We start from the raw sequence: 14,929 nt of genomic DNA, 5'->3' as shown, positions 1-14,929 counted from the left end.
TTGCCCATTTTCCCTTTCTCTCCCTCTGCTCCTTCTCTCGTTTTCACTCGTTTTTTTACCCTTTCTATCTTTCACCTTTCTGCTCTTTTCTGCATCTCTGCTCTTTTGTGCCCTATTTCTGCCTATTTTCCCTTTTTTCTTTATCCCTTCTTTCCTCCCTTTACCTTTCCCCGCCGCTGCTGCCCCCGCGGCCCCTCCCCCCCCCAGCACGACCGGCCCAATCCAGCTCCCCTCCCCGCTCCCGCCTCCCAGCTGTCCAGCCCTCCCCGACCCCTACTTAATGGCGGCCACTGCGGGGACAGGCGAGCAAGACCACTGACTCATTGTCAGTGAAATTGCTCTCCCACCCTCGCAGCTCCACCATTAAGTGAGGTGCCCCTGCCCCTGCACTCTTGAGTGTTGGTGATAGAGGCCCTCCTCCACCCGCAGGTTTCCCTGCGCCTCATCCCTGGTGGTCCAGTGGACCTCTGTCTCCTTTCTTTCTGCTCCTTCACTCGTTTTTCTCCCCTTTCTATCTTTCACCTTTCTGCACCTCTGTTCTTTTGCACCTGATTTCTGCCCATTTCCCCTTCTCTCCCTCTGCTCCTTCACTCGTTTTCACTCGTTTTTTCCCCTTTCTATCTTTCACCTTTCTGCACCTCTGCTCTTTTGTGCCTTTATTTTTGCCCATTTTCCCTTTCTCTCCCTCTGCTCCTTCTCTCGTTTTCACTCGTTTTTTTACCCTTTCTATCTTTCACCTTTCTGCTCTTTTCTGCATCTCTGCTCTTTTGTGCCCTATTTCTGCCTATTTTCCCTTTTTTCTTTATCCCTTCTTTCCTCCCTTTACCTTTCCCCGCCGCTGCTGCCCCCGCGGCCCCTCCCCCCCCCAGCACGACTGGCCCAATCCAGCTCCCCTCCCCGCTCCCAGCTGTCCAGCCCTCCCCGACCCCTACTTAATGGCGGCCACTACGCGGCCGCGGGCTGCGGGCGCGCCGCGGGTGCACCGAAGGCGCATCAAAGGCAAGCACGTCTGCGCCCGTCTGCGACCCGTCCGCGACCAGCACCAGGAACCCTGGACCTCCGCCCCGCCAACGCTACGACCCAGCAGCACTCCACGCACTCAACCCAGGCTGCAACAACAACTGCAAGCTAGCATCACCAGCCGACACCCATGGACCCTTCAGCTGTCACCGCTGCCGGCACACCTGCAGCACCGCCAAGAACACGGATCCAGCACAACCCGCCCACAAGAACACAAGCGAACTGAAGACCCTGCAATGCATCCTCCTCAACGTCCGATCCCTCCACAAACACGCCACAGAAATCTGGGACCTCCTCGACAGCACAACCCCAGAGGTAGCATTCTTCACCGAAACCTGGACCAACACCACCTCGGGACCGGACATCGCCATCGCCATCCCCCAAGGATACAAGATCTCCAGGAAGGACCGCCCCATCCACCCAGGAGGAGGAATCGCCATCGTCCACAAATCCAGCCTCCGCCTGAGCACACTCCCTGACGAGTCCACAGAACTGATGGAACACCTTCATTTCAAGATACTGGCCAGCCCCACCGCCGCCCTCCGAGGAACCCTCATCTACCGACCCCCTGGACCCCGCGGACCCTTCGCCAACTCCATCACGGACATTATCTCCCCGCAGGCCATCGCATCCACCAACTACACCCTGCTGGGAGACCTCAACTTCCACCTCGACAATTAACTGGACCCCAACACCACATCCCTCCTGGACAACCTCCACAACATTGGACTTCGCCAGTGACCGAGCCCACGCACTCAGCAGGACACACCCTCGACCCCCTCTTCACTACAGGAAACTCCATCACCTTCAGCCACACCACCGAACTCCCATGGACCGACCATCGTTGCGTCCACTTCACCTTCAGAACACCCACCATCCACAGACACCAGCACCTGCTTCCACAAAGAAACTGGACCAAAATCACCGATGACCAGCTCACCTCCTCACTCAACAACTCCACCCCAACCATCGCGGAAAACGACGACCCCAACACCGCAGCCCGAACCCTGCATAGATGGATCTCGGACAGCACCAACACCATAGCCCCCCTCAAGAAAAACAACAATACCCGTGCCAAGAAAGCCAGATGGTTTACCACCGAACTTCGAGAGTCCAGGCGCACATGCCACCGCCTCGAAAAGGCCTGGAGAAACACCAAATCCACAGAAGCCCACAACAACTTCAGAGCCGCCACCAACGCCCACCATCAACTCATCAGAGAAACGAGGAAAAAAGCGATTGAAGACAGAATCTCCACCCACGCACACAACAGCAAGGAACTCTTCAGCATCATCAAGGAGTTCGCCCAACCCACCAGCGAGTCTACCGACATCCCTCCCTCACAAGACCTCTGCGACAAACTCAGCATCTTTTTCCACCACAAAATCAAGAGCATCTACGACAACTTCGACAAAGACAACCAACACACTGAACCCTCACCAACCACCCCCGACACCCGGAAACCAGCGATTGATGACTGGACAGCCCTCACCACCGAAGACACACTGAAGACAATGAAGTCAATCCACTCAGGGGCCCCCACGGACCCCTGCCCCCACCACATCTTCAACAGAGCCGCCAACACCATCGCACCCATGCTCCGCCAAACCATCAACCGCTCCCTGGCGACCGCCTCATTCCCCGACGACTGGAAACACGCCGAGGTCAACCCCCTCCTAAAGAAACCCTCAGCGGACCCCACCGACCTCAAAAACTACAGACCCATCTCCCTGCTCCCGTTCCCAGCGAAAGTCATCGAGAAAGGCATCAACAGCCAACTCGCCACATTCATTGAAGAACACAACATCCTCGACTCCTCCCAATCCGGCTTCAGAAAAAACCACAGTACGGAAACCGCCCTCCTCGCCGCAACAGACGACATCCGCACCTTACTGGACAAAGGAGAAACAGTAGCCCTCATCCTCCTCGACCTATCAGCGGCGTTCGACACAGTCTCCCACCGCACCCTAATACGCAGACTCTACAATGCAGGAATCCAGGACAAGGCCCTCGACTGGATCTGCTCCTTCCTCTCCAGCAGGACGCAGCGGGTCAGACTCCCCCTTTTCTCTCGGACCCCACACCTATCACCTGCGGAGTCCCCCAGGGCTCCTCCCTCAGCCCGACGCTCTTCAACGTCTACATGGCTCCACTTGCCACCATCGTCAGAACCTACGGACTCAACATCGTGTCATATGCAGACGACACCCAGCTCATCCTCTCCCTATCCAACGAGCCCAACACCGCCAGACGCAACTTTCGAGAAGGCATGGAAGCCGTCGCCAAATGGATGAAAAACAGCTGCCTACAACTAAACACCAACAAAACAGAAGTACTCATCATGGGCCCAAACCCCGACGCCTGGAGTGACACCTGGTGGCCCACCGCCCTCGGAAACCCGCCAACCCCCACAGACCACGCACGCAACCTGGGAATCATCCTAGACTCCGAGCTCAAAATGGACCGCCAGATCAACTCTGTCTCATCTTCCTGCTTCCACACCCTCCGCCTCCTTTGTAAGACCTTCAAATGGATCCCCCTCGAACACCGAAAGACAGTCACTCACGCCCTGGTCACCAGCAGACTTGACTACGGCAACGCACTCTACGCCGGAATAAACAAAAACCTCATCCGCAAGCTACAGAACATCCAGAACGCCGCCGCAAGACTGGTCCTCAACCTGCCAAAACACTGCCACATCTCCCAGCACCTGCGCACACTCCACTGGCTCCCCGTCGAGGCGAGAATCACCTTTAAGATGCTCACCCACGCACACAAGGCCCTCCACGGCACCGGACCAGCATACCTGAACAGCCGACTCAAATTCCACGCACCCCAAAGGACCCTACGATCAGCCCAGCTTTCCTACGCTGTGGTCCCCCGCACCAGAAAGACCAGATCGGGAGGCCGCTCCTTCTCCTTCCTCGCGGCCAAAGAATGGAACGCCCTTCCGCTCCACCTCAGACAGACAACATCGCTCCCCATCTTCGCAAGAAACCTCAAAACCTGGCTCTTCGACAGACCCCCTCCTTGATGGAATGGAACCTGCACACCCCCACCCCCCCCACCCCATGCGCCTTGAGACCCTTACGGGTGAGTAGTCGCGCTTTAACAAACTCCTGATTGATTGATTGATTGACACTGGAGAAGAAAACTGCATTATGAAACAAAGGAACAAACACTACCAGACACAATACTCATAACAGTGTGACTGTACTGAGCAACTTCCGCAAAAGAAGCAGTGTGTAGAACTCAATTTGAGAGAAGCAGTGCGTGGAACTCAATTCGTGGAGCCAATGAGTTTATGTAACAAACATCATAAACTCAATTTGGAATACTGTCTCAACAAAAGTGAACTAGGCAAAACGGGAAAAATAAAGACAAAATCAAAACTCGAGGCAGAAGTAAAAGAATATGCGATGAAGCATGTTCTGAAACTGCTGTGGATTCCCAGCAGAGAAATCAATACCCAGCAAAACATTAAAAATTAAACTGAGACCAGGGAGAGATGATCCTTCAGACAGTCACTGAAAAAATGAGTATGTTAGGGTCAAAATGAAAGGTAGGTCAGTAATTAAGCAGAAAAAAGAACATAGTGGCAAGAAAAGATAAAGGAGATTCAATCTAAAAATGTTAAATGTTTATGGATGCTAATACAATTTTGTACAGACTTGGATACTATACAATCTAATTGTGTGGTTCCTGGAGTTACGTAGTTACAGTTCCTTGAACAGATATTTTAATAGGAACTGGGTTCGAGTCTCGGTAACGACGCCAAACATCCTGTGATTCTGGGCAAATCACTTAATCTCCCCGTGCCTAACAAAAAATGAATGTGTGTCCTCATGTAACGTAACTGGTGCTATGTAAAGCGCTCTGATACCTGATTCGGTTCGGGTCTAGTTCGCGCTATATAAAACTCTGCAACAAAACATATAATGAGGATTTTTCAAGTACATCTATAAAAAAGATTAATGAAACGATTATCGCATTGAGGTTGACCAGGGCCGCCAGCCCGAACAACTTGCCCTCTGTGGCTATTCAGGTAAACAGCGATTGGTGGGCTTCACTATTCTATCAAGTATTTAGGTAGGTGGTGTAGTAAGGCTTATTCATTCTCAAGTAAAACTGTGTGCTTGTTGGACAACATAAAATTAGGTACTGTGCAAGACTGATTCGGAGCACCCCTCAGGATATGCTGGACTATAGTTCTGATAGCTCATAGTGCACAGATGTACAACCTCAGAACATGACAACTCTGACTCCCCAAAGACATATCTAGAACCCTTCTGCTTAGTTACTTATGTTATATGCAATGAGATAAAAAAGAAGTACACAACCTGCAGCTTCAATTTTTATTAACAGTAAAATACTTGTGCTGCAATAATCAATAGAAGGCAACAGAATAATTTGATTAACATTACAAGAATGGTGACGAAGGTAAACAACTTAACCATTTTGCTGATTACACAGAATACATTTTGGCATATAAGTATTGTAATATATAGTACTCCTACCTAGTGCATTCTAAACTATCAAGTTTATGGTGAGTGGATCTGCCAAATTCCTTTAAGGTGGTCTAACTTGTCATTACCTGTGGGTTAGCGTCAGCAGGCTGCTTGTCTATGTCATCCCTTGCATGAGGTAAATAGAAATACGCTGAGCTGCCAAGTGGGTAATCTCTTAGTGCAAGAGAAATGCTCATCTGTCTACACAAGGGGTGCATGTTGTGTGTATATATAATATCATCCCTGTTACCAAGCCGGGTACCCAGTCATTCTGCTATTATTTATGCTGATGTGATAGTTTTGTGACAAAAAGCTAATACAAACAACATCTTGAGTGATGAACTTAGCCCATGTACAGAATGTTCAAGGTGTTCCGATAAGAGTGGCTACAAAGAGGTAGTATAAGCAAAGCTAAGTTCGAAGAACATTATCCTAAGTGTGCATGGAAATTAATGTATGTCAAATGCCATTGTGTTGCAGGGAAAAAAGGCAATTTAAGAATGTGAGCATGTAAAATTGCATTTCTTAACAGAGCCTACCCCACCCACATGACCGTGGTAACCTCTGAAACCATGCCCGAAAGCTGGAAGGAGGCAGTTATCAAAGCCATATTTATAAAGGGGGTCCTCAAGACCCTTTGAGTTATAGGCTTATTAGCCTTTTTGCTGTAAGTCTAAAAGTGTTTGTAGGAGGCTGGCTTAGTATATACTGCTCTATGAAGTATAGCACCCTGCACTAATCCAGACAACACTTATGGTGATTTTAGTGGTCTTAGACAACCTTAGAAAGCTCTCTAAGTGGTAGCTGTGGGGAACAGCCTTCAGGCTTAGTCCAGAAGCAGTGTAAAGCAGCTTGTTTTACCAGCACTTAATCTTATAGTATGGGATAAGTGAAAAAGAACCACACAGAGTAGTTATAAAGAATATGTATTTATTATTGACACAATACAGTATCTCCTGGCCGGATATATATGCACAATACACATAATACTTGTCAATAGAATAAGCGATAAGCACAGATACACAGTGGTCTCCAGGGGGGAGACCAAGCCATATACTAAAATACTGCAATGCGAACCACGGACTCAAGTCAAGAGTGGACGTAGAAGAGTCAGGGATCCAAGGAACCCCCCCAAGGTGAGTATCTAGGAACACCACGGAAGTAGTGTGCAGAGTGGGAACACGACTCGGTACTCAATTCAAGTCAATGGGTAAGTCACAGTTGCAATTTTAAAGAAGAAGGACCATTCTCAGCGGACCCAGAAGAAACCAAGAGGAAGACAGAAGGTTGGAGAGTCACCCCACCCGTCCGTGGACACCCCAGGAACCAGGATACTTACACCAGGGAAGCCAGGTGCAAAGGTGCGAAGTGGCGTCTGAAATTGCAATGGAGGATTTCAGGAAGATGTCGCTGACGAAGAAGGTGAGAAAAGTCCAGTGGAACCCAAATGTGGATTCAAGCTGAGAGGTACCTGCAAGTAGAAGGGACAGTGTCGCTGCCACTTAGGAGAGACCAGGAGGCACGGAAGACGAATGCCCACCGATGTCAGCGATGCAGAGAGTTGACGGTGCCCTTGAAGTTGCAGCTGTACGAACCAGGCGACGCTGACGAAGAGCAGGAGCCGTTCACAAACTGCCAAGAGCCAAGGGGCCAGTGTCCGGCACGGGCACCAGCAAGCCTTGGCAGCGGCAAACAACGTTGTTGAAGAAAAAGGTGCAGTGTCTGGACCAGAAAGGTCCAAGTGACTCAACACGAGCTGGTAAGTTAGACCAGGCCCAGAGCAAGCAGGAAAACCCATTGAAGCCAAAGGAGACCCTTGAGAGGATCCACGAGCTGGAGACACAGCAGTCACAAGAGGACCGTGAGCAGCTCATCAAAGGATGAGGCCCACAGTGCAAAGGATGCGGTGCAGGCCAGGATCTTGACTGTAGGAGATGCTTATGGCCAGAGCTTCTCAGAGCCCGAAGATCTCTGGAGGAGGGAGTCAAGAAGCCTTGGCAACGGCAAGTTGACAGGGTGCACAGGGGTTCTGTTCCAGCGAGTCCGACAAGGGATACTGGCCTCAAACCCGGTGAGAAGACAGTGCAGGCCTTAAGGGAACTGCAGAACCAACCACCACCTGTGTTGCTGAGCCTTTTGGATTCAGTGGGAGCTCAGGATCAGCAGACCGGTCAGCTGTTTTGTGGTGCCTGCAGATGCAGGGGAGTGACTCCTTCACTCCAAGGGAGATTCCTTTGGATGTCTTGGATGTCCACAGGCGCGGTGAAGAACCTGTATAGAGCACAGGCACAGACGTTGCAGCAGACTTGTAGGACGACTAGACCAGGAGACCAGAAGCTGCAGGGGTCTGCCCAGTTGCAGTCTCGGTTCCCAAAGCGAAGTCCAGTGAAGTCCAAAATGCCCAGACGTTTGAAGTGTTCATGGATCTGAATCTCCTTCCACGACTAATCTAGGGACCCATCCACAGGTAAGCCCTTAAGTCCCGTAAGGAAAGGGTTGGGACGATTCAGGGGCGCCTCCCACAGGAGGGGCTGGACAGTGGGGAGGTTACTAACATGTCCTTTGTCCAGTTTCACGCCAGAGTGACAGCCAACAGCTCTCTGTACTGGGGTATGCAAGGAAGGCACCAAATGTCTCAGTGGCCCAATACACTAACTTCTGTCTGGGAGGTGGTCACACCTCCCTGAGACAGGAAACCTATTGTCCTGCCTTCTGCTGCTCGAGCTTGGCTCAGCAGCAGGAGAGCAGAAGTGTGTCTCTGGTCTGCAGCAGCCATAGTTTGCTGTCCGGGTCTAGACTACTGATACCGGGAGCACTGGAGGCCTACCGGAGAAGCTTAACAGTCCATGAAATTATACCTCCCACACCGTTTATGGTGTGGGAGGTATGATTCCAACATGTTTGATACCAAACATGACAGGGTTTGTTGCAACCAGTTTAGAGATAGCCATCGAGTAATGAGGCATGGCCACTCGATTTATCGCAATTGCTGATGCACTTACAACCTGGGAGAATGAACTCCAAAGGTTGTAGGAGCATCCTACTCATGCAGGGGTACACTCACACTTAGAACTGGGCAGCCTGCCTTCAGGACTGAGCCGCTGCCTTAAGGGGGAATTATATGTTTTAAGTGCAGTGACCACAGATATAAGGAAACTTATATCTGTTGTAAGTGGTGCTAGCATCAGCTTACACAAGCTGCGATGGCAGGCCTGTACTTATAATTTGAGTGGTCTCTCATGGGTGGCATAATACATGCTTCAGCCCATGGGAGACCCTTGTTATACCTATGCCCTGGGTACCTTAGTACCATATACTAGGGACTTACAAGAGAGCACCAGTAGCCAATCTGGAGTGTACCTAATACTCACCATGTCCAATCTAGGGAAGAAGCACAGACACTGGGTCCTGATTACCAGGATTCCGGTCAGTAAAACCTAATCACACCAGCAAAAAGTGGGGGTGACTATGAAAGAAGATCCTACTTTTCCACAGTGTTCTCCAAACTGAAGACATAGGGTCAATTAGGCAAGGGTTGGATACAATTATGAAGGCTTGTTGTCTCAAAAAAGACTGATTAAGATGGCTTACGTCAGGGATGTGTTTTGGCACCATAGTGTGTGTGTGTGTGTGTGTGTGTGTGTGTGTGTGTGTGTGTGTATGTATGTATGTATGTATGTATGTATGTCCTTGATTTGGATATCACATTATCGGCTGGTAACTTAGACCCTCGGGCTAGTCCATCACAGTTAAATACAGTGGAGTTTCTTTGGGATCCTTTACAAAGAGCTTCAGCATTTATTCAGGTGCACTGTATCAGTATTGAATTTACTCCAAGAAAACATGGAGGTGAGAAGGGAGTGCCTCTCCCTTTCTGTAACCCACAAGGGGAATGCACGTTAAAATTTAAAGTAGAGCATAGTATCCAACTTGGTTGCGTCTTGGCACCTCTGTTGTTTTCACTATTTATCGACGGGGGGAGAGTCATCTACAGTTAGTGTAGGACGATACACCTAAGGCTTCTGGGCATCCAATACTAGTGCTGCTTTACGCAAATGATGTAGTACTCCTAGCCAGAATACCACGGGATATGCAGAAATTGATGAACGTCTTTGGGGAATACATGGCTTCTAAAACAAGCATATGCAATTCAATAGGTCTCGCAAATACGCAAGTTTACGCTATTGGCATTCTAAACGACAATGCCTTTTTTGTTTCGTCTTTTAAAAACATAAATAAAAGGCATCGTCATTTACAATGCCAATCGATTAAACTCTCATAAATACGAGAAGAAATGTCACTAGGAAAAAAAAAACATTACTCTTTCCACTGCATTTCAGACGATTTAATGAAGCAGTATTCACATGCAGCTCACGCATTCTTTAAGGTGACTGCAAAACATATCTCGCTCGCAGAAGGATGAAGATAGCAGTCACAAGAGGAGCCCCCGGACAACGTCCACAAAAAAGGTAAAAATAAGGCACATGGCTCGAAACACTGGCTTGGGCCTTTAAATAAAAGTATGAAATGGCTCAAACCGTCAAAACCAGCAGACAATTAAAATATAGAGCTTAAGACAAGGCCGTTTTTATCACGTCACTTAACCACTTTTTTATTCAAGGCCTAAATCATTCATTTGGGAGGGAGGCTGTTTAATTCAGCCCTGTAATTGCTCCTGAAAAGGCCCACGCTCATCGCTAAGCCTCCTGTCTGCCTCAGCTATGCTCTGCAGACTAAAGCTGTCCTCTATCACGTGATCTACCGGGCTCGCCGTCCAAATCATAAGACAAGTAAGGGCAAACACAGCACCGCCTGAAAAAACAGACACAACGCGGTCGGACGGCGTGACAAGTGAGGCCACAGTATCAGCAATGGTCACACTGCTGATTTCAAAATAAAGACAAGCAATTACAATGCAATCGGTCCGATTGCATTGCAAATGCTTAAGTTTAAAACTGAGCGCGGCGCAGCTTGAATAACCGCACTCGTATTTTTTCTTTTTTAACTTTAACACTGAGCACGGTGTCCTTGAAGCGGGCGCTGCGCTCGGTGTTAAAATTAAGAATGATATAAATAAACTGAGCGAGGAGTCCTTCAAGCGGCGCCGCGCTCAGTTTTAAAGTAAAAAAAAAACAGAGCGTGGTGTCCCTGAAGGGTATACAACCTTTACAACGCAACTTTTACCACAACCTACCATTACCACGCATTTTTTACAACGCAGGATCCATTACAACGCATACCATTACCACGCATGTATTTACAACGCAGGTACTTTTACAACGCATACCATTACAACGTAAGTATTGGTAAGTATATTATTTTATTAAAAATATTATGTGGGTTTTTTTGTAAAGGGGTATTTTTTGGGTTCAGGGTCAGTTTTGGGTTTTTGGGTAAAGGGGTATTTTTAGGGTTCAGGGTCAGTTTTCAGTTTTTGGGTAAAGGGGTATTTTTAGGGTTTAGGGTCCGTTTTCAGTTTTTGGGTAAAGGGGTATTTTTAGGGTTCAGGGTCAGTTTTCAGTTTTTGGGTAAAGGGGTATTTTTAGGGTTCAGGGTCAGTTTTGGGTTTTTGGGTAAAAGGGGTATTTTTTGGGTTCAGGGTCAGTTTTCAGTTTTTGGGTAAAGGGGTATTTTTAGGGTCAGTTTTCAGTTTTTGGGTAAAGGGGTATTTTTAGGGTTCAGGGTCAGTTTTCAGTTTTTGGGTAAAGGGGTATTTTTAGGGTTCAGGGTCAGTTTTCAGTTTTTGGGTAAAGGGTTATTTTTAGGGTTCAGGGTCAGTTTTTAGTTTTTGGGTAAAGGGGTATTTTTAGGGTTCAGGGTCAGTTTTGGGTTTTTGGGTAAATGGGTATTTTTAGGGTTCAGGGTCAGTTTGGGGTTTTTGGGTAAAGGGGTATTTTTAGGGTTCAGGGTCAGTTTTGGGTTTTTGGGTAAAAGGGTATTTTTAGGGTTCAGGGTCAGTTTTGGGTTTTTGGGTAAAAGGGGTCTTTTTTGGGTTCAGGGTCAGTTTTGGGTTTTTGGGTAAAGGGGTATTTTTAGGGTTCAGGGTCAGTTTTGAGTTTTTGGGTAAAAGGGGTATTTTTTGGGTTCAGGGTCAGTTTTGGGTTTTTGGGTAAAAGGGTACAGTGTAAAAATTAAATATAATTAAATTTAAATTACATTAAATTAAATTGATTAAATTAAATTAAATTAATTAAATTAAATTAAATTACATTATATTAATTTTAATTAGATTAAATATTAAAAAATATTATATACTTACCAATACTTACGTTGTAATTGTATGCGTTGTAAAGGTAAATTGCGTTGTAAATACATGCGTGGTAATGGTATGCGTTGTCATGGATCCTGCGTTGTAAAAAATGCGTGGTAATGGTAGGCGTGGTAAAAGTATGCGTTGTAACGTCATACATCCCCCTGAAGTGGATGCTGCGAAAATATAAATAAAGTGAGCGCAGTGTCCTAAGTGGACGCCGCGCTCATCAAAGAAATAAAAAAAAAAATACAATTTAGAGGGTGTAGCCACTGTAAAACAAGAACAGACGCTCACAGCGCACCGCAGCCGGCCAGCGATGGGGGTGCTGAGCATCCGAAAGAAAATAGCGCTCACCGAGTATACAATGCCGAAAGTGTAACGCCGCAAGTAAAACATCCAGTCCCAGTGGGCGGGGCTAAAAAGTGGACATGACGGTAACAAGGAGGGTCTAAGTAGCCTTCTTTTTAATCGTGAGCCAGAGTTTAGCATGAAGGATGATGCCAACGAATAAAAAAGATGGGCGGGGCTTCAAGTCCGCCTCTGAAGGCTTCTGAAACCGTATTGATTCCAAGAAACTCTCGCATGCGCGCTGCCAACGCCAGGCGAGACCTAAAAATGTTTATAAACAAAACATTTACCATGATATGTGGCCAAAGTCGAAAAGCCTGTAGTTAACCATTTCAGTTAACTCCTTTTGCTATTTGGGCATCTCAATTGCAGGCAATGGTTATTGGCAACATGTTAAACACCAGAGCGAAATGAGTAGGGTCTCCCTGGGGATTTTTAAATTTGCCTCTAAACTGAGCAGTAGACCCATTCGAGAAACCGTAGCTATTTATAATGCAAAAGGCGTGACAACTGCAACGTATGGGGCAGGCCTCTGGGGCTACGTAAATGACCACTTATTACAAACTGAGGAAATTACACTTTTTAAACGACTGTTATGTCTGCCACCCTGTGCATCCAATAGGATAGTCCATAATGAGGTAGGTCAGCAGTCCCTCTCATCATGGACATCGATTTGGGCAAGGGGAGAAACTAGCTTCACCAGAAACATCATCCATGACTGTCTAACCATGGGTAAGGCTTTAACTATACCCTGGTTATCATATATTAACTCCTGGCTTGGCAAACTATTTGAATTAATTGTCAATTTGACCTGACCCTATCCTGTTTGCATAATTATCTAAGAACAGGATTAAAAGCTTATTTATCCAAGGCAAGATAAACGTGAGCCCCTGGATAAGGAGGAGGGAGATAACAACTACCTGGCCTTTGTAGCCACTATGCAGCATAGATTTGTCGTAACAAAGCTGAGATGTGGAATAGTGCATCACCTTGTTGCCTTCCCCTCCATGGGATCCTGCCCTCCCCCAACACGTATCCCTGTACCTGCGATGGACAGAGTAAACAGAGCACTATGCACTTTCTATCATTCTGTGAATTGTACCAGAACCTGAGGGTGTCGTATTTGAAACCTTTGTTAGTAGCCCAGAATATCAGATGTTATAAAGTGGCGATGAACGATCTGGCGTCGCTGGATGATCCCTTCCTGTGTAATAATGTTACACTTTTTATACTGAATGCAATGAAAATTAGAAATGCTTATTGTAATGGATAAGGAACCTGATTCTTTTTTTAACTACACTATATGTTTTTTTTATGAATTCTAGTGGATGACTATCTTTTTACTGTGTTTTTTATCAGTACTAAAATGACTTGGAATTGATGGTGATGGGACCGGACTTTTTATTGTCTTTATTTTATATTGGGATTTGTTTTTACTGATGTACTTTTATGGTTGTTTTATTTTCAACTGAATTAAGAACATTAATTGATTCGACAAACATCAATGTTTCATTCATGGAGTTAGAGTACAGGAAGTCACCTGGAAATCCCATCTGAATGCTGTTAAAGCACTTCCTAGTGTTTTGGGGACTGGTAAGGTTAACAGGGTCTCTGGTGGCTATGACATGACCTTTAAGCTGATGGTGAAAACAGAATGTCTTTATAAGACAGAGATTTTTTTTTTGTTTGAGTGGATTTTATGATTGGAATAAGTTGGAAGGCAATGCTTTAACCACTTGGATGCTAAGGCTGATGCTGCTCCTCAATGTATTTTCCATTGAAATCAATGGAAACTCCATGACGAGCTGGGCTCGTCATGAGCGTCGAAGGGGTTAAAATATTGCCATGTCTCCCTCAATCGTCTATGGTTCAAGCAATTAGGATAGAACTGAAGCTGGGTTTTCGGTATTATATCTCTAAGAAACTTTGTTTAAGATGTTGGAACAGCTCGTAATTGACGCGGAAGACAACATTTACCACTTTTGTAAAAAGGAGCTTTTAAATAATGATCTGTTGTGGGCTGTGAGTGTTAGAAAGCTTTGAAAGAATTTTTATTCTTTGCTTTCTTCGCACTCTCCCACTATAAGATTGTCCTTAAAAATGCCACGGATGGATGTAAATACGAAAATTTAGATTTTACCTGGAGAAGATTATAGGTATTTAGGTACGAAAACATCAATTGCCCACTTATTGAAATCATGGTGTAATGAGCATGTGTATTCGTACACAATAGGCTTACCAGGTCCTGGCTGCGAAATACTATACTGAAATATAGACTGGGTTTCAACTCTTCATTATATGGTATGAATTTACCCAATATGTCTCTTAAGAGTTGATGGATTTCGCAACTGTGGTTTAAATATAAAATGTACTAGTGTGCACATTTTATTCGGTTGTTGCTTTTACGTTAGAGGAAGGCATAGATTTTTTAAGCCTATTTTAATAAAATATGATATTAACACACATTATGTAGTTTAAGGTTTTTATGTGTTATGCATACATTGGCTGCAATAATTGCAGTTGGGAAATTCTTACAAGCAATTGGAAAGGAAAGTAGAGAAAATTAACATACTTGATTTTAACAATTAATATTTTAGTATATGTCACTTTTGTTTTTACTTATGTTGTTCTTAAACTTGTGTTTGACCTTATTAATGGTATGACATAGGCCTTGGTTATGTCTATGTATGGAATACTTTAATGGACTATATTTCCAATAAACATATAATTTACTGCTACCACAACTCACAGCAATACAAATACACAGTTGTAGTCAAAGAGTATGTTCTACAACTATGAT

The 14,929-nt window shown here is 46.1% G+C and overlaps 1 protein-coding gene across 4 annotated transcripts in view; it reads right to left on the bottom strand.

The window, feature by feature from the left end:
- The window catches only part of KDM1B (lysine demethylase 1B), a 631,262-nt gene that overhangs the window by 210,839 nt on the left and 405,494 nt on the right, over positions 1-14,929 (bottom strand). The window lies entirely within an intron of this gene.

This window comes from Lissotriton helveticus, chromosome 4_1 (genome assembly GCF_964261635.1).
Source record: "Lissotriton helveticus chromosome 4_1, aLisHel1.1, whole genome shotgun sequence".
NCBI classification, from domain to species: domain Eukaryota; kingdom Metazoa; phylum Chordata; class Amphibia; order Caudata; family Salamandridae; genus Lissotriton; species Lissotriton helveticus.
Note: the sequence above shows the minus strand (reverse complement) of the source record. Positions and strands in the feature narration are given on the sequence as shown.